Raw genomic sequence first — 25,899 nt, forward strand, 5'->3', positions numbered from 1 at the left:
ATCCGAAATGTTTTCTTTGTCCCCATGGTATTTTGATATAACCTATGTGCTGAAAAATCTATCACCACCACCCGGCATGGTTAGAAACAAAGCGAGAACACTTAAATTGAAGGCTGCCAAATTTTGTATCTTGAATTCTGCATTGTATTGGAAAGATCCCGGTGGCATTTTGTTAAATTTTCTAGTGGAAGAGGAGGCAAAGAGAGTCATGGAGGACTTCCACGGAGGAGAGTGTGGTGGACATCTTTTTTGGAAGTTAACAGCTAACAAAATTTTGAGAGCAGGGTACTACTGGCCTACTTTGTTTGCTGATGTGCATAAGATGGGAAAGCGCTATCATAAGTGTCAATTTTTCGAAGGAAAACAGAAACTACAGCCTTTTCCACTCAAACCTATCGAAGTGAGCTCTCCATTCCAGCAGTGGGGGTTGGATTTCATTGGGGAAATTCATCCCGCATCTTTCGGATATCATAGGTGGATCCTTACAGCGACGGACTACTTCACAAAGTGGATTGAGGCAGCACCCACCAGACAAGCGACGGACACGGTAATCATCTCATTTCTCGAAAATAACATCTTGTCTCACTTTGGTTGTCCAAACAAAATAATCACTGATAATGCATCAGCCTTTAAATCGAAAAGGATGGTAGAATTTTGCCACAAATATCACATAATTTTGGGTCATTCAACTGCCTATCATCCGCAAGGCAATGGATTGGCGGAATCTTCGAATAAATCTTTGGTCAACATCATCAAGAAGTTGCTGGAAATAAATAAGAAGAGCTGGAACAAGAGGCTGGTCCATGCACTTTGGGCAGACCGGATTAGTCAGAAGGGTATGTCACCGTTTGAGCTGGTTTATGGAGTGGACATAGTATTTCCCACTTCTCTTGCTGCCTCGATGGTCAAACTTCTTCAGGAGGCCGGTAGTGAGGAAGATCCCATGCAGAGAAGGCTGAATCAAATGATGTTGGCATTATGGCTAAAGTGTTGTCCTTGATGGCAACCCATTCAGGTGATAGATCACAGTACTTCAAGTCAGCAGCAGAGATTGATGATCAGCTATCAACTATTGAAGAAAATAAGGGGTACGCAGGTACACCTTACATAAGGTGCATACACGTAGGTCGGTGTTACATAAAGTGCGTACATACCCGCAGTTATCCCATTCAGGAGGTGCGTACCCCCAGTGCACACATTTCAAGGCAGAGAAAAGCACACGTGGGGTTTCTTATGTTTAACCTTTGGTATTTAGCCGACGGTTTTGTGTTATTATGGTGTCGGCCCGTGGTATTGATCCATGATTTAAGGAAGAGCTTTCCTATATAAAGCAAAGGAGATCATTTGGCTTGAGCATGTTTTGTGTTGAATATCTTATGAGGGCTAGATCTGAAATATTATGATCTCTTGGGAGTAATGTCTAGATCTAAATAAGGCGAATCTACTGATCGATTGAGATCTCTTCGGCGCATGTTCAGATCTGTAGATCTGACTGTCTGGGTTATTTCTGAAGTCTTGAAATCATCTATGCCCGAAGGTACGTAGGTACAGTGAAAGAAGAGTGCGTACATACGCAGGAACGAAGCGTTTCAGGTGTGCCGGTACGTAGGCACAGAAGGGTTGCAGGTGCGGAGGTCCGCAGGTAGTTCAATGGATGCAGTGCATATGTAAGCAGGAAAGCAGTTGAGCAGGGTGCGTACGTAAGCAGGCGAATCAAGGAAAATTTTAAGGATGGAAAATTTTCTTGAAGTTTAAAACATTGGCGAATCTCACTAATCCCTAATATGCAAATTATAAATGTTTATTGATATATTTGTAAAATTAATCAAATTTATAATTATTTTATATATAGTCTCTATATAATGTTGGCGATTTTTAAGGTAAAATAATTTTATATTCTAAAATTTGGGCGAATCATCTTTTATAAAATTGGAAATTGGCGAATCTTTTTTGTGGAAAAATCCTGGAAAATTAGCCCACTGGGTGAACATTAGCCCCTAAAATTTTCCATGAGGCAAATAGTTGAGCAGGCTGCGTACGTAAGCAGGCGAGCAGTTGAGCAGGGTGCTTACTGTAAGTAGGCGGTACATGGGTGAAGCTACTTACTTCTCTTAAAATCTCTGTTTATCATTGCTGTGTTCTGGGTTTGGTTCTATTATTGTTGATCTGGTTACTACAGTTGACTGGGTGATTCTCTTATACTTAATGATCATTTGATGCTTATGGATCCAGTTTGAAAATTTATGAAAAGTGGTCCTTGTAAGAAAAGAAGTAGGGGGTTGTAGCTCCATTCCAGGAGAGACTGGAAAACGAGAGAGAGTTGTAGCTCTCTGCAGGTTGCAGCCTGCGTACTGGTAAAGGATTGCACTAGTACAAAACCATTGTAAAAGGAGTTTCTAATTTGAAAGAAGATAGAGACATATTGCAGCAGGTGGTTTTCACCCACATTGGGTTTCCACCTTACATCTTGTGTTCTTTGGTGTAAATATATGTTTTCTTTGTTCATGCTCATTATTTTATGGTACTGACATGCAAAACTAGTTCAAAGAACAAATAAGGAAGATTTATTAAAAGAATTAGATAATACTGATTCACCCCCCCTCTCAGTATTATTTCCAACAATTGGTATCAGAGCAGGTCCTTCAGAGAAGCTTGATCGCTTGAAGGTAGATCGTTCATCATGAGCAACTACGAGAGAGAAGCATCAATCAGGCCACCAGTTTTTGATGGGAGAAACTTCAATTATTGAAAGGTAAGAGTTACTGCCTATCTTCAATCTCTTGGTACAGAAGTTTGGGACATCGTAGAGACAGGCTACGCTTTTCCTTCAGCTACTCCTACAGATGAAGCCGAGAAAAAGAAGTATGAAACAAATGCGAAAGCAGTCAGTACTCTATTAGGATGTATATCTCAATCAGAATTCATGAAGGTAATGCACTATAAATCCGCAAAAGAGATATGGGACAAAATTGTCACGAGCTATGAAGGAGATGAACAGGTAAAGTGTGCTAAACTTCAAACTCTCAGAATTCAGTATGAGACTCTCAAAATGTATAATGATGAAAGTGTGGCTAACTATTTTCTTCGGGTAGATGAGGTTGTTAATTGTATGAAAAATTTGGGTGAAGAAATAAAAGAGGCTATTGTGGTTGAAAAGGTTCTAAGATCATTGTCCCCCAAGTTTGAATCTAAAGTATCTGCAATAGAAGAAAAGGAAAATCTATGAATTCTTACTATGTCTCAGCTACATGGAATTCTAACTGCTTATGGAATGAGAAAGGGAGGTCGATCAGACAGAAGAGAAGTTGCTTTCAAGGCATCAGGCAAAGGAGATTATTATGAAGCAAGCCACATCCCAGAAGAAGAGGAAGAAGAATCAAATTTTGTCAGAAATCTTCAAAGAGGTTCTGGAATATTTAATTAATGGAAAAACCTGTGAGCAATTTTGAAACCAACGTTTCGGACTAGCTAGGTGAGTCCATCATCAGGGTAATGAGATCTGCATTTTGAGAAAGAGAGAGTCAAGAAAATGAGAACCTATTAATAGAAGGATGGATAGATAACCTAGGTTTGGAGAGGTCGGCTAGATTTCAACACTTTATTAATAAATGGATAAATAAATTTTTAATTTTGATTTTAAATTTTAATTTAATTAATAATTTTAACCTATATTAAAAGTAATTTTTTTAATAGTAGATTGATTTGATCTAATATTAAAAATAAGATTAATATAAACTAAATAAAATCAATTTAATAAATTAATTTAATTAATTAATTAAATAAATTGGTTTTACATTTAAAAGTATATTAATTAATTAATTTTTAATTTTAATTTAATTAATAAATTTAATTTTTTTTTTAATAAAATAAATTCACTTAAATTAATTTGGCCTAATTTTAAAAATAAAATTAATATAAACTCAATGGATTAAATAAATTTTAATTTTGTTATAAATCTTAATCTAATTAATAAATTTAAAAGTAATTTTTGACCTAAATAAAAATAAATTAATATAAATTAAATTTAACGAAAGATTAATTTAATTAATTAATTAATTAAATTAATTTTAATTTTGGTTTAATTAATCAATTTAAAACTATGTTGATTAATTCATTAATTAATTAATTTTTAAATTTAAATTAATTAATAATGATTTTTTTGAATAAAATTAATTCACTTAAATTAATTTGGCCTAAATTAAAATAAACTTAGATGAACTAAATTTAAAATAAAATCAATTTAAATTAATTAATTAATTAATTAATTAATTAATTAAATTAATTTTAAATTTAGTTAATTTAGGTTCTGGAATGTTCAGAGGTAAGTTACCTTTTAAATGCTTTGCTTGTGGAAGAGTAGGTCATTATGCTGCAAAATGTCCTTATAAGGATAAAGGAAAGGAACCTGCTAGATGGAACAAGAAACAGAACGCAAATAAGAAAAGCTACTACACTCATGAAGATAGTGATTGTCTATCAAACAGTGATGAAGATGAACAAGGTAATGAATATAAGTTGTTAATGGCATTTGAAGATGATGATTATATGGATGCTATAGATGTGGATAACCTTTATGATGAAATTACTAGACTCAAGAGATGTATAGAAGAAAAGAACATGATCATTGATACTCTACAATTTCAAATTGATGAAAAGGAAAAACATCTTGAAAAAATAGAAGGTGAAATTGTTGTTCTTAGAAAAGAGATTGAGAAAACAAAAGCTATTAATCTCAAGTTTGTCAAAGGATCTGAAACTTTGGATGAGATTATCAATGTGCAGCGGTCTCCACTAAACAAGACAGGTCTGGGCTATAATGGAGAAACTTCTCAAGCATCCACCTCAAAAAGTTATCTTGATGCAGCAAGAAGAAATGAGCAAAAGCACAATGAAGATCATCAGGTAAAGTAGGGACGAATTACAAACAGAAACTATCAGGGGCAATCCATCTTAAGGGTGTACAAAAGCTACAACCAGCCACAGGTAAAATCTTCTCAATTTGGTTCAAGAATAGATGACAATAGAAATTACAATCAATTGGCTGGTAGATTCGATAACCGCAGAAGTTTCTTCAATGGACAATGCTTTTCTTGCCATAACTTTGGTCACAAAGCAGCTCAATGTGTTGCATATAAAACAATCATGACTAGGGAAGCTCAAAAACAAAGAAATATGACCGGGATTACAAAAAGGACCTATAACAACTTTTCGGTTCTTGAAAATGAAGTTGAATGTTCTATTTGCAATAACTTTGGTCATGAAGACTCTGAATGCAGGAGCAGGTTTCAGCAGAAAAAGGAACAAGCCTCAAGCACCAAAACATGGAGAATAAAGGAACCACAAACAGAAAGATGTGGGATAGAATTTTATGCAGAGGGACGGGAAAATCTATGGTACATTGACAGTGGATGTTCGAAGCATATGACAGGTGATAAAGAAAAACTTGAGTCATATTCTGCTCTAGAAAAAGGAAAGAAAGTCTCTTTTGGAAATGATACTCCTGCAACTATAAAAGGAAAAGGCATTGCTCAGTTAAAAGAAAAGGTCAAGGCTGGAAATGTTTTGTATGTTGATGGATTGAAGCATAATCTTCTAAGTGTCAGCCAGATGTGTGATCAAAGAACCGAGGTTATATTCAGATCAAATGGATGTCTTGTTCGTGATCTTGATACAGGTAAAACAGTGATCAAAGGCAAAAGAACTCTAAATAATCTGTACATATTTGAAGAAGGACAACAACAATGCTATCTGAGCAAGGATGATGAGCACTGGTTATGGCATCGGAGGTTGGGACATATAAGCTTTTCACAAATAAGGAAAGCATGCAAATATCAGGCAGTTCGCGATCTTCCAGATATCAAAATTCCTGACAACACCATATGCAAATCATGTCAGTTTGGAAAACAAACCAGAACTAACTTTCCATAGAAAGAAGGTTCAGCTAGCATGCCTCTTGAGCTAGTACATACAGATACATGCGGTCCTTTCAGGAAAAGAACACCTCGAGGAGAAGAATACTTGATATTATTCATTGACGATTTCTCCAGGTTTGTCTGGTTAGGACTTATGAAGCACAAAGATGAAGCATTCGAAAAATTCAAATCCTTCAAAGCCTTGGTTGAAAATGAATCAGGTCACAAAATTAAGTGCCTCAGATCCGACAGAGGTGGGGAATTTACTTCAAATGAATTTTTCGATTTCTGTGAAGAACATGGGATAAGAAGAGAATTCTCTACAGCAAGAACCCCTCAGCAAAATGGAGTTGTGGAAAGAATGAATAGAACAATCCAACAAATGGCTCGTGCTATGCTTGATGAGTCAGGAACTCCCGCAACTTTCTGGGGTGAAGCTGCACATGTTGCGGTTGTTATTCTCAACAAAACAAATGTCCGGGTGAACAACACTCAAACTCCTCATGAGCTCTAGAGTGGTAGGACTCCTTCGGTAAAGCACTTCAAAATCTTTGGGAGCAAATGCTATATCAAGAATATTGATGAGCAGCTTGGCAAACTTGAACCTAGAGCAGATGAAGGCATTCTTCTTGGTTACTCTCCACATAGCAAAGCATACAAATGCTACAATAAAAGACTTGGCAGAATTGTTGACAGCATTGATGTAGTGGTTGATGAGAAGGGATACATTCCTAGGCAAGTACATCATGAAGACATCGAAGAAGATGAAGGCTACCCCCAACGACAGAATGATGAAGAAGAAGAACCTCAAGAAGAACCTCAAGAAGAACCAGAGGAGCAAACAAGAATAGAAGAAAAGACTCCATCCAGATATGTTCAAAAGAATCATCCAGAATCTCAGATTATGGGGCAGAAAGAAGCAGGTGTACAAACAAGAAGAACAGTTGCAGAAGCTTCAAGCTATTTGGCATTACTCTCCTCTACTGAACCACAAAATGTGAAAGAGGCATGCAAAGATGAATTTTGGGTGAAAGCAATGGATGAAGAACTTGAGCAGATCGAAAAGAACAACACTTGGGAGCTGGTTCCTAGACCAAAGGATAAGAATGTTATCGGAACAAAATGGGTCTTCAAAAATAAATTGAATGAAAATGGAGAAGTAATTAGAAACAAAGCCAGACTTGTTTGTAAAGGATATGCGCAGCAAGAAGGAATAGACTTTGAAGAAACCTTTGCTCCTTTTGCAAGACTTGAGGCCATCCGAATGTTCCTTGCTCTCTCAAGTTTTCAAAACTTCAAATTATTTCAAATGGACATGAAATCAGACTTTCTGAATGGAGACTTGGAAGAAGAAGTATACATTGAACAGCCAGATGGGTTCATTCTTGGAAATGATCCAAATCTTGTATGCAGATTGAAAAAGGCTCTCTATGGTCTCAAACAAGCTCCAAGGGCTTGGTACTACCATTTGGACAAATATCTTCATCAACAAGGTTTTTCAAAAGGATCAGCAGATAGCAATCTTTATATAAAAGTTGAAAATGACAAATTGCTAATACTTGTTGTGTATGTAGATGACATTATTTTTGGGAGCAATGAAGAAGCTATGAGTCAAAGCTTTGCCTTGGTCATGCAGAAAGAATTTGAAATGTCCTTGCTAGGAGAACTGACATATTTCCTTGGTTTGCAAATCCAACAAAAAGAAGGAGGAATATTTTTATCTCAAACCAAGTATCTCAAACAGATTTTGAAGAAATATGGTATGGAAGATGCAAAACCAGTATGTACACCCATGGTCACAGGATGTAGCCTCAGTGCAAATGATGAATCTGCAGCAGTACATCAACCAAACTACAGATCTATGATTGGAAGTTTACTTTATTTGACAGGTACCCGACCGGACATCATGCATGCAGTTGGAATAGTTGGAAGATTTCAGGCAAATCCTAAGGAGACTCATCTTCAGGCAGTGAAGAGAATTTTCAAATATCTTCAAGGGACTCAAAATTATGGCTTATGGTATCCTAGAGATACAGATCTTACACTTCATGATTATACAGATGCAGATTGGTCCGGAAGCGTGGATGACAGGAAAATCACAAGTGGTGGTGCGTTCTTTATGGGTTCCAGACTGGTATCTTGGTTCAGCAAGAAACAGAGTTCAATTGCCTTGTCTACAGTTGAAGCGGAATATGTTGCTGCTGCATCTTGTTGCACCCAACTCCTTTAGATGATGCAGACTTTGCAGGATTTTCAAATCACTTGTACACCACCAATCCCCATCTTATGTGATAGCACAAGTGCAATCAACATCTCAAAGAATCCTGTTATGCATTCAAAAACCAAGCACATACCAATCAAGTACCATTTTCTCCGGGAACAAGTGCTTGAACAGAAGGTCAAGTTGGAGTATGTTCCTTCTAAGGAACAAGTTGCTGATATTCTCACCAAACCATTGCCTAGGGACACTTTTGAATACCTCAAGCAAAAGTTGGTGGTTGTTGATGCATCATCTTATTGCTGAACCTCTTCTGATTGATGGTACAGGTTCAGGGGGAGCATATACTACATTGTTGGCATTATGGAGGATGTGCAAAAGGAGATCTTGGAAGTAGCTGCAATATGTCTCTATCTCTTTCATGGTGGATTATTGTTCTTCGTTGCAGATCTGGTTCATATTCAGGGGGAGCATGTTCTTAGGGGGAGCATAACCCTTTGCCCTTGATGTCAAAGGGGGAGATTGAAGCTGAAGTTTTGAGGTTGCCATCAAGTCCAAAGGGGGAGATTGTTGGCATTATGGCTAAAGTGTTGTCCTTGATGGCAACCCATTCAGGTTATAGATCACAGTACTTCAAGTCAGCAATAGAGATGATCAGCTATCAACTATTGAAGAAAATAAGGGGTACGCAGGTACACCTTACATAAGGTGCGTACACGCAGGTCGGTGTTACATAAAGTGCGTACATACCCGCAGTTATCCTGTCCAGGAGGTGCGTACCCCCAATGCACACATTTCAAGGCAGAGAAAAGCACACGTGGGGTTTCTTATGTTTAACCTTTGGTATTTAGCCGACGGTTTTGTGTTATTATGGTGTCGGCCCGTGGTATTGATCCATGATTTAAGGAAGAGCTTTCCTATATAAAGCAAAGGAGATCATTTGGCTTGAGCATGTTTTGTGTTGAATATCTTATGAGGGCTAGATCTGAAATATTATGATCTCTTGGGAGTAATGTCTAGATCTAAATAAGGCGAATCTACTGATGGATTGAGATCTCTTCGGCGCATGTTCAGATCTGTAGATCTGACTGTCTGGGTTATTTCTGAAGTCTTGAAATCATCTATGCCCGAAGGTACGTAGGTACAGTGAAAGAAGAGTGCGTACATACGCAGGAACGAAGCGTTTCAGGTGCGCCGGTACGCAGGCACAGAAGGGTTGCAGGTGCGGAGGTCCATAGGCAGTTCAATGGATACAATGCGTATGTAAGCAGGCGAGCAGTTGAGCAGGGTGCGTACGTAAGCAGGAGAACAGTTGAGCAGGCTGCGTACGTAAGCAGGCGAGCAGTTGAGCAGGGTACTTACTGTAAGCAGGCAGTACATGGGTGAAGTTGCTTACTTCTCTTAAAATCTTTGTTTATCATTGCTGTGTTCTGGGTTTGGTTCTATTATTGTTGATCTGGTTACTACAGTTGACTGGGTGATTCTCTTATACTTAATGATCATTTGATGCTTATGGATCCAGTTTGAAAATTTATGAAAAGTGGTCCTTGTAAGAAAAGAAGTAGGGGGTTGTAGCTCTCTTCCAGGAGAGACTGGAAAACGAGAGAGAGTTGTAGCTCTCTGCAGGTTGCAGCCTGCGTATTGGTAAAGGACTGCACTAATACAAAACCATTGTAAAAGGAGTTTCTAATTTGAAAGAAGATAGAGACATATTGCAGCAGGTGGTTTTCACCCACATTGGGTTTCCACCTTACATCTTGTGTTCTTTGGTGTAACTATATGTTTTCTTTGTTCATGCTCATTATTTTATGGTACTGACATGCAAAACTAATTCAAAGAACAAATAAGGAAGATTTATTAAAAGAATTAGATAATACTGATTCACCCCCCCTCTCAGTATTATTTCCAACAAATGATCCACTTGCAGCAAACAAGAGAAGAAGTTTTCAAAAACACATCCAAGTTGCGGGAGATGATAAAGAAAATTTATGACAGAAAAGCTAAAGCAGAAAAATTTCAGTTGGATGATGTGGTGCTCAAGTGGGATGCAAGGAATGAAGAGAAAGGCAAGCACGGAAAGTTTGAAAATCTGTGGAAAGGTCCTTTCAAGATCACAGCATACAGGGGTCAAAATGCCTTTCTTATGAAAGAAATGAACGGGGAAGACTGTCCTGGAGGGCCAATCAATGGTCGGCTGCTCAAGCGGTATCATTGTTGATCTATTAACGTTGCTTCCACTATCATTGTAAATACCATTTTATTTCAGTTTGGTTTTAGTATGTAAAGTCATTTTTTGAGTTATTCCAATTGTCAAGTTTGAGTCAATTTCTTGGTTACTTCAGTCTTGTAAATAAGTCAGAGTCTTGTGCTGTTTATCAAAATGATGACTCCATAGCCCAATGGAAAAAGAGGCACTATCTAGCTCCTCCAGAGATCTATTCTTGGCACCTCCAAGGAGCTACCATCCCCCATTGGAGCCAATGTTAGAGTCGGTCTGGTTAGCCCTCCATTAGAGATCAAAGCTCTTTGGACATTTCAAATTTAGGTGTCCCGCTCCATCCACTCAGCTGCATTTCGCTAGGGACATGTCATGATCTGACAGAGGAAGTCAGGCTACTCATTTTCCCTCATTTCTGGCCCCTGCTAGTTCAGGTCTTGATCCACAATCACTGAAATTCATGATAGACAAGGTCTGGTCATATTACAGGTCAAAGTCTTTTTTATTGCTGGGTCTAGGAAATCATCAATGTGGTTTTTGAGAAAACATGTCCAGAACAAAGTCATGCAGGCCAGAGGGAGATATTATACAGCTACGGTTCAAGAAAGCATCATAATCACCTAAAGAGACATCGACTCTTCTTCAAAACTCTGTTTTGAAGAAAAGTCAAACAAGGTCAACTATGACAAAATTTTCCAAAAAATCGACAGTTGACATTTTCAGATGTAGTCATGGATTTCAAAGCCAGAGGCCCAGTCACATAGTCCCCACAAAGAAATTCCGAAAAGTTTATCATGAGAGTCACAATTTCAAAGAAAAAAGGAAAAAGCAGAGTGTTTTAAAGTCAATAAAAAGTGCAAAACATAAACACTATAAAGTGGGTTTTCAAAGAGGTAAAAATTGAACCCAACTCTCTCAAAGCCTATATATATGTGTTTTGACGCAAAACTAAGTCATTGTGATAAAGAAAGGCCTGAGAGACGCATTGTTGAAGAAAGGAGAGCTAAGCAGGAGGAATTCGAGCAAGGAGAGCAGACTTCTAGGTGGCACAGTGCACACACCAGGGCACACGACGCACACAGAAGGCGCTACTCATTGGTAGTCATTCCACAGTGCAAAATCCACAAGGGCGTGATGCACTCAGGGTACACGACGCACTGGGCTTGGTGCGCGACGCACATAGCCAGGGGCATAAAAACAATGCAAACCGTTTCAAATATTTGTGAAAGCTATCAAATCACAAGGTAGGCCTTATGACACCTCTTCTCCATCAATTTGGTCAATGTTTAGCTATTTGTAAGATCTTTGAAAGGTATCCAAAAGCACAATGGCCTTCCATGGAAAAAGCAACAAGAAAAACGGCTGATGGGGCTGCCAGATTGTAACGATTAGCACCAAGGCCACTTTCCTCCCCTCGTCCCCTCACTCCTCATCATTTTCACTTCCATTCCTCCTTGTCTCCCAAGCAAACCCCCTAAAATCCCCCTAAAACTCCCTCCTCTATTTTTCAAACAAAAAATTGTGTCGTCTGACCGCGCGCGGCGCACACACAATGTGGCGCGGCGCACTCAGGGCGCGCGGCGCACTGGGAGCCCGGCCATAGTGTTAACATTACACTGGCATGGCGCATACCCGGCGCGTGGTGTACTGGGCAAAGCGCGCGGCGCACAGGCCTGTGAGCCTATGAAAGCACCGAATCGCCCAAAAATTTTGGAATTGGCTCTTAAAATTGCAAAGGTGGCCCTAGATACCTTCGCCACTGATCCTAAGCTCAAAGAAAAATATGATGTTGGTGACCATGAGATCAAAAACAATTTTTTATTAAGCAAACACAAAAATGACACAAAGGAGGACAAAAAGCTAGGGTTTTTGCTACAGTAACACAATTGATAAATAAGCTCCTACCCTACCTTGATTAGTTGATTTCCCTGGAGCATTTTCCCATGATAGTTACCCTAGCTACATCGCAATCATATCCCTTTGTCCCCTTTACTCATATAGCTCAAAAGTTCCTTAACCCTACCCCATCAAAAACACACCCCAAACACTCCCAAATCCCTGATAAATTTCCCCTTTAAACCCCTATTCCCCTTTTCATCATTCCCCTCCTAACACTCCCTTGTTTTATTGTCCCCTTGGTAACAGATTTTCAGAACATTCATCAGTGTCATTGAATTCAAAGGGCAGCACTAAACTCAGGGTACAAGCAACAGTGATGGCATCAAAAATTCATCAGATTATGAGGGGGATACACACAGTGACACATCTTCAGGAGAGAGGGCCCATAGGAGACATCACTGGAGTGGTAGACATCTCAGAGATGAGCCCAACACCCTCACAGAGCTACAGGCATGCCCACTTGCCATGTCTTGTTTCCAACACTTGGCATGTTATGAATTTTGCCAAAGGGTGGCAAATGTCAGAGTACATCATGAGTTGGCCCGCTTTTTTGCACTTCATCTACAGGGAGGCCAATCTGTCCTAGCTGGGGTCACTTTCACCTTGACACCGAAGGCTATATCAGTGGCAAAAGGGATACCTAATGTTGGGGAGCAGTGGCATAAGAAAAAGAAGGCGGAGAGGCATCACTATGAGCCTTACATCAAGAACAGCTGCTTGAGCCAGCTCACCAGGGTTTTTCCATTCAGATTTTTGAGGGATGAGTATGCCCCACTCATGAGATTGATCATGAAATATTTCAGTTGCGAGGGGAGGTTTTCTCGCCTTTATGCCTATCACATCCGCTTGCTCATGCACTTCACCAGGGTGAAGATGATGAGCCTCCCATTTTTCATCTGCAACAACATTGAGAGGATGAAGAAATTCATGCAGCGCAAGACCCCAGGACAACAGCTAAACAGTGTTTATCATTTTTCTCTCATCCAGATTTTGGTGACTATCAGTTGGGATTGTAGGGTATTGCTTGAGAGGACTTCATCTCCCGTGATTTCCTCAGTGCTCCACCAATGATATCAGAGGCAGAACATGCGGTGGGAGGCCCTTCACATCAGTTTGAGCATGATACAGGAGGTCCTTTACATTAGTTTGAGAGTCATGAGACTGCCACCATGCCCGTTTTCATCACATATCAGAGAGGTTATCTGAAAGGCACAAGACCGTTGTTTGTAGCAGCAAAGCGAGTGTTATCTCCACCCAAGGTGGAAGGGGCCTCACTTCCGCCATCAACATCACAGGAGCAGGGTAAGGGCAAGGAGCCAGTGCATGAGGAGGGGCCATCAGGTGAGCAGGAGACCGAGTTTGTTCTCCTCCAGGATGATGAGACGGATGCAGAACCTACAAATGCTGAGCTGGGAGAGATCATTCAGGAGCAGCAATCTATGATTGAGAAACTATCCCTAGACTTGGATAGGGCCAAGTGGAATGTACAGTATCTAGAGTAGAGGAACAAGCAACTTGAGGATCGGCTAGCCGAGATAGAGTTGCAAATGATCAAGGAAAACTGGTGACACATCCTATCAGTGCAAGACAGACCTATGGAGCAAAGAGATGAAGACCGGGAGTATGTGCTAGAGAAAGTGAATGTTCACTTGGAGCAGCGGTTGGGAAAAGAAAACAGGGAAAGACATGCTGAGGTGCATGACTCATCACTACTAGGCACGCAACATGAGTTCCAAGGCAAAAATAAGGAGCCTAAAGGCAAATTTGAGCAAAGTGAGAAAAGAGGCAAAAGAGGCAAAGGAGGCAAATGAGAAAGATCAGATTTGAATCTTGGCTGAGGCCTCCTTGGAACAACAAATCACTTCATAGGGAACCTCCAGCCCAAATTCCAAAAAATTTGGTCAAATTTTGGTCACAGGCAAAATTTTTGGGCACAAAATAGGAAATTCCTCCCTGTGCGCCGCGCCACTGGCGCGACGCTAGAAATATAGAACTCAGATCGAGGAAAGGCTTGCATATTTGGATTCAACATCAAAGAATATATCTACTGGTGTCGGAGCAAGAAATTTTGAGAAGTTTTGGGTCTCCTAAAGGTCAAAAAACACCCAAAAATGGCTTCTATGCCACTTTTTGGACGCACAGAAAGCAGTCTCGGGAGAATGAAGTTTTGGAGGGGCAAATTTAGAAATTATAGTTGGGTTAGAAAGTAGACATAATAGGATTTCCAACAAACCCACTTGGGTACATTTTGGACACCTGAAAGTGCCCCAAAACAGGCTTCAAAGTGGCACGACGCACAAGGAATTTGGCGCGGCGCACAGGGGAAAAAACAGCCAAATTGCTCCTGTTTCGCGAAATTTCGGGTCGCGACTTCTCCAAGTGGGCCTGGTCATTTACTCTTTGGTTTTTTGACACCAAGGGTGCCTTTTAAAGAATTTTCTCTCCAGGTGGGCATCTATCCAAGTGGCAAAAGAATGCGAAGGGTCACCCCAGCCAAATGTCATGCTTGAGAGTGCTGCACCTGTAGCTGATGGTTGGCTCTCCATCTCCTTTTTGAAATGATTTGAGTAACTTACCAACCCCTGGGCATTCCATCTATTCTCTACACTTTCTATATATTGTAAGAAAGTTATTTTCAAGGGGTGGGCTGCCTTGTAACTTCTAGGAGACTGTGGGAAAGAAACTCTGTTTCTGCACTGTGTATTTTTTGACAGAGAGTTTAATGAAACGCAGCGGCTCTGTTTCATGAGATTCTTGTGGTTGTGAGCGTAGAAAATGTGTTCTTATGTTCCATATGTATCTTGTTATGTTTCATAATTCATTTCATGTTTCATTTTAGTGAAATTTTCTAAGTGAGATTAGGTAGAATTCAATTTATATTGCTCTGCATGTGGGAAAATTTCATGTGCAGTGTTACTCTTCTGTTGAAAAGGATTCATGTGACCATGCCCTTTTCACCCTCTTCAGTAATATTTCCATTCTGCATCACCTTAAGTTGAAATTGCTGCGCTTCCCGCCTACCTTGCCTCACGGAATACTCTGTGCCTTCATTCTCAATTCTCTGTTGTTTGCTAATCACCAGTCCCATATACATCCCAGAAGCTCGGCCACTTTCAAAAATATTTTCCAAAATCATTTTTCACTTACTAGCCTAAGGTAAATATTGCATTGTAAGTCATCTCAGACCATTTTACCTATCCATTCGCTGAGCGTGACTCGGAGAGAGCCCTCTCCTGCTCTGGTAGGGCTAGCTACCAGACTGAGCTTGGTTTGTGGTTACCCTAATTTTTGCCTTCCTTCAGCCTAAGGAAGATTTAGGTGCTAACAGAATGTATTAGGTATTCATTCCAAGTGGAATCATTCAAAAATACATCTGTTAACACATGCTAAAAAATAGGAGAAAATACCAGTCTAAAATCTAGAAATTTGAGAACTAGTGAGCTAGTTAATCTATCAATTGCCTAACCTAATCAAGTGCGAACGAAACGGGGTAAGTTTTGTTATTAACTGATTTTTTTTTTTTGATCTAATGCATGTAGAATCAACTTGATTAAAGCTTGTTAGAATGTTATAAAAAATAGCATAAATTTACTACTATTTGCCTCAAGGGATTTCCAGAAATTTAGATTTGGGAATAAGAAAACTAATCCAAATAGCTCAGTGATTACTATGACCTTCCAAATTTGTTAAAAGGATGAAATCATGCTTTTGATCCTGTAAAATAACTTACTTCAACCATTTAACCCAATCACATAACAAGAAATTATCAATACTAAATACAAAAATAGAAAAAGACAAGAACAAGAGATGGATGTGAATAAGAAGTGAAAGGAAGAAAATTAAATGATACAAAAGGGCTTTGAGGATCCTGGGATGTGTAAGCCCAAATAAAATTAGTGTCCTATGAAGGATATTAAGATTTATAATCTTAATATGGCACTAATCTTCATTATTGCCATCAATACATTTACATCCCCGCAAGAAATGAAAGTGGAACTGGAAAAATACGAATTCTCTCCACAAGAAGGCTAATCAAAATCAAATTTTAGAGGAAAATTAGACTTGGTACTTATAAAAAATGATTAGGAAGCATTACCCATGAAAGGAGGAATGTTTCCCCTCCAAAATACCTCAAATAGTGGATCTGTTTCCCAACACTAGGAATATGCATTAAATGACAAGGAACACATTCCTAGATTTTCCCAATCATTGGAGCTCCAGAATCTATGCAATAATTTCAGAATATCTTGTTGATTTATTATCCAATATTTATCCTCCTATATTAGGGAGCAAGTCCCTAAATTATCTGCTCCTCCTAATCTCCATAATTTGCCTAATATTCTCACAATATTCTACAAAAATAAATAATATTAGGCACAAATATGCAATTATCCATAAAACTTTTTAATGAACATATTACAGCTAAAAAAATGTTATTAAGTGTAGAAGGATAGGTTTAATATAGCCTTCATGTGCCTAAGAATGGTTAGACGAGCCTTAATTTTTGTCTAATTCAGTGGCAGTAGAGGGTTGAAATATCTAGTTGATGATAATTTCCTATATTCCCTCTAATCTACAATCATAAAAGTTCCTTCAATTCACAAAATGAGTGATATTTCCTATAGAATTTAGGGTGGACTAGCATACAAGTTATGGAAATATGAAGGAGAGGGCGCACTTACTTTTTACCACATGGCCTGGGATAAATATAATAAATTAGATCCAAATTCGACCCTTGGTGGCGTTCCTTCACCATTTTAGTCTTCCTATAATAGTCTCTTGGGCTTCCTGTAGCATTTTCAGGCTTCCTGTAGCTTCCTCCTGTAGAAATGGAAGAGCAGGGTTCGAATCTCCTCGATGGCATCCCGAGTTTGTCCTCACCTTAACTATTTTCGAAATGATCATGAATGTAAGAGAATTCGAAACTATGTAAACTTTAAAACGGGAACTATAAACTCAAAATGAGAACTTTGGCCAAAAAACCCCAAAAAAACATGAAAAATAGTGCTAAAGACGAAAAGTGTGTATACTTGAACAATGGTTTTTTTTTTAGGCCCAATTTTCAACATGTTTTAAAAATGACAGTGAAAACCAATTTTTTGTGCAAAAATTGTGCAAAAATCACCCTGAAAAAAAAGTGTTGATAGTGGAACGATGGTTTTTTTTTTAGGGTCAGTTTTCAACATTTTAAAAAAATGGCAGTAAAACCAAAGTTTTATGTGCAAAGAACAACTGTTTTTGAGGAAAAAAACACACTAATGTTTTTGGTAGAATAACATTTTTCCTTCCTAAGTATAATTTCAACATGTTTTAGTAATGATGATAAAGAGAAAATAATGGGATCTAAAACACATTAAAATTCTATTAGCTTTCATCCATGTTGGTAAACATATAATAACATGACACTAAAGATTACTAAAATTCTAATTGTTTTAAACCATCACATTAAATATACAAAAAAATTTGGAAAAATTTCAACCATAAAATTAAAAAACCATGACATTATGAACAAATTACATGACTAAATTAATCAAATGTCATTATTTGTAGATTGAATGAAACATACATTAAATCTCTAAGTTATTGTTGCATTATAGATATTCTAAACAATAAAAATTATGATAAATACAACATATAATCCAACAAACATAAAAATGACTCATAACTTTTGGTTTAAGACCATATGGAAATCAAAATTTTTATTTCAAGATACAATGCAAACATCAGTTATATAAACTATGTTAGACAATTATTCAAAATCACTCCTATTTTCTTGCACACCATCAGAATTCATATGGATTACTAGATGCAGATGAAGATGTTCCATATTCTTCTCTTTCATCAACTAGTGCCCCATCTGAGTCCACATGCATGCCCACCATTTCAGGTTTCAAAATTCTTTTGGATCTATGACTGGTTTCAACAGACTCCCATCTCAACACTAATCCTTTTGGTAACAACCTTTTCAGATTCTCTATCGACTTGAGGTGAAGTTCTCCTCTCTTTGTTAAATTGAAGTCATAAACAAGTATGTCAACATCCTCCAATTTTAAGAGGTCTGTGCGGCGACGATTTATATTTGTACCCTTTCTTTTTCTCTTTCCGCCAATTTTTTTATCAACTACCATCTCTGGCTTATACACACCATTGAATGAGTGTGTATTTGTGGCATACCAATGTACTTCAACACCTATAACATCTTCATTTTCTATAATGACCTTTATAACCTTAGCACCCAAGAATGGATAACCATTGGGATCTCCATCTACTAGCACTACGATCATGCAACCCTCATTAATATATTGTAATGAACCCCTATAAAGGTCTTCTATGGCTTCACGTTGTGCACGAGATCTTTTGGAACCAATATACATCTCTCTTTCCTCCGCCCGTGAAGAATTAATAATACCTTGAGATTGTCGTTGTTCAACAATGTTTCTTTCATTATGTTCATTTCACACATTTTGTGGCCAAACAAATGGATTTTTCAAAGGTATATCTTCATTTGTTGTTCTTGAAATGATATCACTTTGATTATTGAAAAAATATTCCCACCGAACTAAATCAACAATATCAAAGTACTTATATCTATCTATCTATCTATCTATATATATAATACATTTTTTAATTTCTTCTAGGAAATCAGAATCATTTATATCTCTATTCTGTCTATGTGCATTATGAACTTCAACAACTGATTGTAATAACAATATATTTGATGCAAATATTGGATGATCTGGAATGAACTTCAAAAATTCCAAACCTGATGACGATGCCTATTCTGCAGTAGTTGAATACTTCTTGCCCCATATTAGTGTTTTCCCATCAATTTATTTGATACGAAATTGATGTTGGAAGCTAATGTCATTAAGTTGTTCAATGCATTTCTCCTCACCATGCGATCCCAGAATAAACCTTCACATGTCAACAGTTTCTTCTAACACATCAAAAGTAGGCTTTGGCATGTATTATTTCTTAATACATTCAATTAATGATGGCAAGATCCCAACTTCCTTCCCTTTAATGCGACCGAAAAACTACTGAACATCTGATCAATATGGTCATGAGTGTGCCCAACGAGAAGGAAACCAACTTTTACCTTCTGAAAAATTCTCAATTCAACCAACATGTTTAGATATCCAAAAATAATCTAATTTTTGTTTTCATAACAAGTGTTGTCCAATTGTAGATACAAAACTTCAAGAAGATTACTAGACCAATGAGAAAGCACATCATGAATTATGGTTATTGTCAGATTTGAATCATTATGAATATTTGGAGCCGTGAAGTATACCCTTGGCAAAATTTTCCCATTAACAACCATACAACTAACCAAGTGATACTGAATAAAATTTTCCTCTTGTAAATTTTTGGGTGTGTGAACAAAATGAGGTAAAAGTGTTTTCTTCTGGTCCATACCATTACTTATAAAACACAAATATTTATTCGGATTATCATAACACTTCTTTTGATGCTTGTATAAATTTTTCCTTTCACTTGTTTGTTGTTTGTGATGCTCCTGAAGTGCTTTGACAATGGAATCTATGAAACATAAAAGAAAGTCATTAAGAAATACATTTTCATAGTTGATGACTATACAATTTTAAAAGTTAAAGTTATGAATTCTTACCACTTTCTGACCCTTCACATTTATCCCTTTTTGATTTAAGATAAGCACATGTACTGCAAATCCCCATCCTTGTCTTCTTAGGAATATAGAAATGTTGAATTCTTTGTTCCATACCTTCACAAAATATTGATATGTAATAAATCAACCATGTCCCTCAGTACCTTCTACATATTCTTTGTATAAGTTGTAGATTTATCTTCTTGAGAAATTATCTGGAATATGTATTGTCTCCCTATTTGGCATACACTCTCCATGATTTGAAAAAAATATTTCATCCATGACATTGCAATATTTGATAATGGCCCAAACTATTGTTTATGATGTACTTCTGAATAAAATGTGGGATCCGTTTCCAAATTTTCTTAGATTATTGACATACGAAAATTACCCATTAAATGAAACATTTTGAAAGCCTTTCTATAGATAAATAAATACGCAATATGATAATCATAACCAGACAACGTAGATTGCATGAACCCCATTAAATATGAATTTTGCATGCTTTTATTCATTGACAAATATCTCTTCCTTTTCTCTAATGCAAACTTGAAATCCATATGTTTTAAGCAGCCTTTTTGACAACATTCACTTGAAATGAGAGTGCTGATAGAACTTCTTCTCGTCAGATATTCTTCTCTACCCATTATATAAATAGAACATCTTGGATTGATATGAAAAGGTCTGCTCCTACTCCTTGATGCAATATTTCTTGGCAACATCTCCATCATTGCGTAATAATTTGTATAAGCATTTTCATCATCATTCTGAGGAATGTTATCCTCACTATGATCATATGTGCTTTTGAAATACTGACTTGGAGGATATTCTTAATATTTCCCTTCTTAAGTGATACTCTCATAGTCCTTAGAATTAGGACTAAATGGAAAATTTGACTCGATGTTTATTGTATATTCTTCATCATGTGCATTGTCAGTGTTGCTCTCATAGTCCATAGGATTAGGGCTACGTAAAAAATGTGACTCTTTCCTCACTGAAAATTATTCATCCTCCCCTTTGTCATTGTTGCTCTCATAACTACTGCTCTCATAGTCCTTAGGATTAGGACTGAGTGGAAACCGCGACTCTTTATTTATTTGAAAATCTTCATCATGCTCTTCATCACTGCTGCTCTCATAGGCCATAGGATTAGGACTAAGAGGACACCGTGACACTCTATTCATTTGAAATGATTCATCATGTTCTTCATCACTGCTGCTCTCATAGTCCATAGGATTAGGACAAAGTGAACACTGTGACACTCTATTCATTCGAAATTTTTCATCATGTTCTTCATCACTGCTGCTCATAGTCAATAGGATTAGGACTAAGTGGACACTGTGACACTCTATTCATTTGGAATTCTTCATCATGATCTTCACCACTGCTGCTCTCATAGTCCATAGGATTAGGATTAAGTGGACACCGTAACACTCCATTCTTTTGAAATTATTTATCATGCTCTTCATGACTGCTGCTCTCATAGTCCATAAGATTAGGACTAAGTGGACACTATGACACTCCATTCTTTTGAAATTATTCATCATTCTCTTCATCACTACTACTCTCATAGTCCATAGGATTAGGACTAAGTGTAAACCACGACTCTTTATTTATTTGAAAATATTCAGCATGCTCTTCATCACTGCTGCTCTCATAGTCCATAGGATTAGGACTAAGTGGAATCCATGACTCTTTAATTATTTGAAATTATTCATCCTGTCTTTCATCAGTGCTGCTCTCATAGTCCTTAGGATTAGGACTATGTAGAATATTTGACACTATATTCATAGTGGAAGAATTTCCATTATATTCATCAATATGAATAGAGTTGTTACGCGACGAAGGTGTTGATGCTTCACAAAGTGAAAATTCACTATCAGAAGAATCCATGCCTTTCAAACAAAAGAGGTTGAATGGTACAAATGTACTCTCTCCTAATGATAATATATATTTTAAAGAATGAAACTTTCCCTCCATAATTTTCTTTTATAATTTATGTAAAAAATTAACTAAAATTTTCTTATGAAATAAATCTTTTAAATTGAATATTTAAATTAAAATTGTAAACTAAATCTTTTACCTAAATTATTTTTTTATTTAAATAAACTATATAATATTTACTAGACAATTGAAGTTTTTTTTTTTTTTTTTTTAAATTTTTATTATATCTTCTAAAACAAATTAATCTCACATTCATTGTGCTGTAAAACAATTATGTAATGTTCACTATATCGTAGTTTACTACATTGTTGTAACAATAATTATATGTTAAAGCCTTTATAAAAACAAATTAATCCCACATTCATTGTGTGGTAAAACAATTCTGTAATGTTCATTTTATCATAGTTCCCTATATCGCCATAACAAAATTTACATGTTAAAGTTTTTATAAAAACAAATTAGTCCCACATTAACCATGCGGTAAAACAATTCCATAATTTATGCTATAACATAAATTTCATTATCATTATTCATCACATCACATCAAGGTTTTTTGAGTTTCATTAAAAGACTTGGAGCGAATTTGTGGAGAAGCTACATTGCTATCAACAACATATTCAACGGAACATTATTACATTTGAAAGGTTAGCTTCTCTTTTGTCGTGTGCAAGTTTTAAAATTCTATAGGTTTAATGTTTTTTTTTAGAAATTAAAAATTTAAATGATTTAGATTTACCCACTACGCCATCCCCCCGGCCGCACCTCGACGGCCCAACAGCTGGCTTGGGTGGCGGGCAGTTGGGCAGGCGGGGTGGGGGAGAGGGCAGGCGACAGGCCGATTTTCAGGGTGGGGCGGCAGAGGGCTGTATTTTTTTAATTTCTTATTTATTTGTATTTTTTTTAAATTGTTATGTTTTACAAAATTAATTATCATTTATCATTTTTTTTTAATTTAAGCTATTATTTTTTTGTAATTTACTGATTTATATATGTGTATTTCTTTTGTAGGAAAATGGCATCAAAGAATATTTATGTGAATCTTTTTGTACCAATGACTGCTAAAACTAAAGGTGGATCCTCAAAAAGCACTATTGAACGAACCAAACATGAGTTTATATCTACAAATCTATCAAGTGCCTCAAATGATAAGAAGACGATTTCATACTGGAAGAAATCAAAAGAAGTGAGACTTCCAGAAAATGTATGGTATGTGAAAGAAAGAGAAGGCGAAGATATACGTATATATATATATATATATATATATATATATATATATATATATATATATATATATATATATATATATATATATATATATATATATATATATATATATATATATATATATCCCCAACGATAGTGGAATTTATGAGGTGCTAACAAAGGTCATAGACATGTTCTTGGTACTGGACACTGAAGTTGTTTATATATACTTAGAAAACTGCCCAAGTCACATGATAGGATTAAATATCAGTTATTATATTCATTGTATGGCACAAGAGAGGTATCTACAAAGTTGTGTAAACAAATCGTAAATGAGATTGCACAAGATATCGTAAGTATTGTTATTTATTTTTGTGTTTTGCGTTATTGTAACTGTCTCATTATATTTTTATAACTTAGTTTTTATTTACATATGATATTTTGTTTGACAGAATTTTGTTGAAAGCCTTTCAATTATGTTGGGAGGCATTCATTTCATAGAGAAATATGTTATGAATTTTGTCAACAGTTTCTACTCATTGTCAGAAGAAGATATGGTGAACAAGAAAAAAGTAGCAATTCATGATGCTACAAAACAACATCCAAGGGATCAGAAAAAAATGTCTATAGTGGATAAATCTAGCAAAGGTAGACAAGTTACTTTTAAAAATGAGGAAGTTGAAACTGAAACTCAAGAATATGTTTCCATTACCGAGGATGACATTGGAATTGATGTTAGAAAGGAGAAGAACCATAAAAGAGAAAAGGTAAGAATGCCCAGGAATGTTTCTATTCTAGTTAATGATGAGAATGTTAGGAGGAAGAAAAGTAAAGTTGAACATTCTCAAGTAGTCATTACCAACAGTGAAGATCCTAGTGAAACTTCAAAAGAAAGCAGGGAAATCATTACACCAAGAGTTGATTTAGAGGATGGCATTATTAAAACAAAACAAAATGCCATTCGATAGAACTTGACAAAGAGAAACTTAATTGAGGGTGGTCGTACTTTTCAGCTTAATGCGAGACACATCTATAAGGCAAGTGAAGGAAAATTTAATATCAAATCAGATATCCACACCACTTTCATGTTCACAACTTGAAGACATTGATAAGGTACAATCCATATGCTCATGTGGTTAATTATTTGCTTATTGCTGATCCAATTCAAGTTCCCAACAAAGAAGCATTTGATAGGTCAAATTGTTTTGAATAAAATTATTATGTGCTTTGGGGGAACCATTCTGTAGAACCTCAAAAACAATTGATGGAGGATATCCCAATAACCCATGTTTTGAAACAATGAAATGTATCATTTATGCTGGCTGATCAGATACAGAAGCAAAGTTAGTGGCATGGGATCATAATTCAGATAATGAATATAGGATGTCTATGACTTTCATCCAAGGGGTTGGATTTATTCATAGTGAATTTGAAGAAAAATGTGGTGGGGATAAGATAAATGTTACTATAGATTTCCGAAAGGAATGTTGTATGGAAATAAGCTATCAAATTGAGGAGACAATCAATTCAGATGGTGAAAGAGTAAATACTGATATGTTCAGAGGTATTGATAACATTTTCCAGTTGGCATTTAGAAATGGATAGATATGGGAATTGATTAATGATATTTTTAGCATGTGGGAGAACATTGGCATTAAAAACCAGAAGGCCAAAAGGTATAAACCATTGATATATAGCAACAGTAAATCTGGTCCTGAAATGAAGTAGCTTCCAGAAGATACGACTATCACACTTTGGAGAGAATTACAAGGAGTGAAGGATGAAAAACTTGTCAAAGAAATATTATCTCGTGTGAGGTCAGGGGAATTGTCATTGGAGGAAATGTCCGAGGAATTTCAAAACTAAGTTTGTTGAATTATTTTTACTTATTTCTATATTATAGTTTTCTTTTAAATATAACATATTGTTCTTGGTAGTGTTTGTTATACATATCATTATATTAACTTTTTTTACTTTATCTATTCAGTCACAAAGTTTAGATGAAAATACAAGAACAAATGGTTAAATTGCTGAATGAATATGGTTGGGATGATGTTGTACACAACTATCCAGATACAAGTTGTACATCAACACTAATTTTTATTTTTTATTTTTTATTTTTATCTTGCATTTAAAAAGGTATATTGATTTATACATTCATTTTTATTAATCTGTATACTATTCTTATTTTATAACTTATACATATATTTGTTTATTTTATTAAAGATGAGGAAGGATGCAAATGGAGCACCAAATAGTTTCAGAACCTTTATTGAAAAAATTAAGTCGAAAGACTGAAGAAACAACGTCTTAGGAATGTTGAACTTGATCCAACTCTTACTCATTTGATTTGGAATGAGCTTGACACTATTCAATATCAAGCAATTGACTATTATAGTGACCCTTATACTTATCAAGTTCCTATTAAAGTGGTTGCAGGATTTGTAGAAGTCACATCATCACCATTATGGAGATTTGTGACATTTCATTTAGATACACAATTGGCAATGTTAATGTCAAGCTTCAAGGGGAAAACAAACTCAAGGATGCAGCTTACATGGTGAGACATTGAAAATTTATGTTTGATTAATGTTAAAAGATTCATTTATGTACAAGTTAATTGAACTTTTACTATTTCATGTTACAGGAAAAAGTAAAATCTTCTCAACCGTGAATATCAATCATTTATAAATGATTATGAGTTCATCCATATTGATAGTTGGGAAAAGGATGATAGCTATATGTTTATGCTTTTTAATCGGGTAGATGGAAAGAGTCAGAGACAAGTACTGGCTTATGATGCTGTTGTGAAAATCTAACATATGAAAGCAAAGCAGCAAAAGGAGAGATAGTTAACAGTTATCAAAAACCACAGTTA

Source organism: Pinus tabuliformis, chromosome Q (genome assembly GCF_031772625.1).
Source record: "Pinus tabuliformis cultivar Carrire ecotype Pingquan chromosome Q, CPIR1, whole genome shotgun sequence".
Taxonomy (NCBI): Eukaryota; Viridiplantae; Streptophyta; class Pinopsida; order Pinales; family Pinaceae; genus Pinus; species Pinus tabuliformis.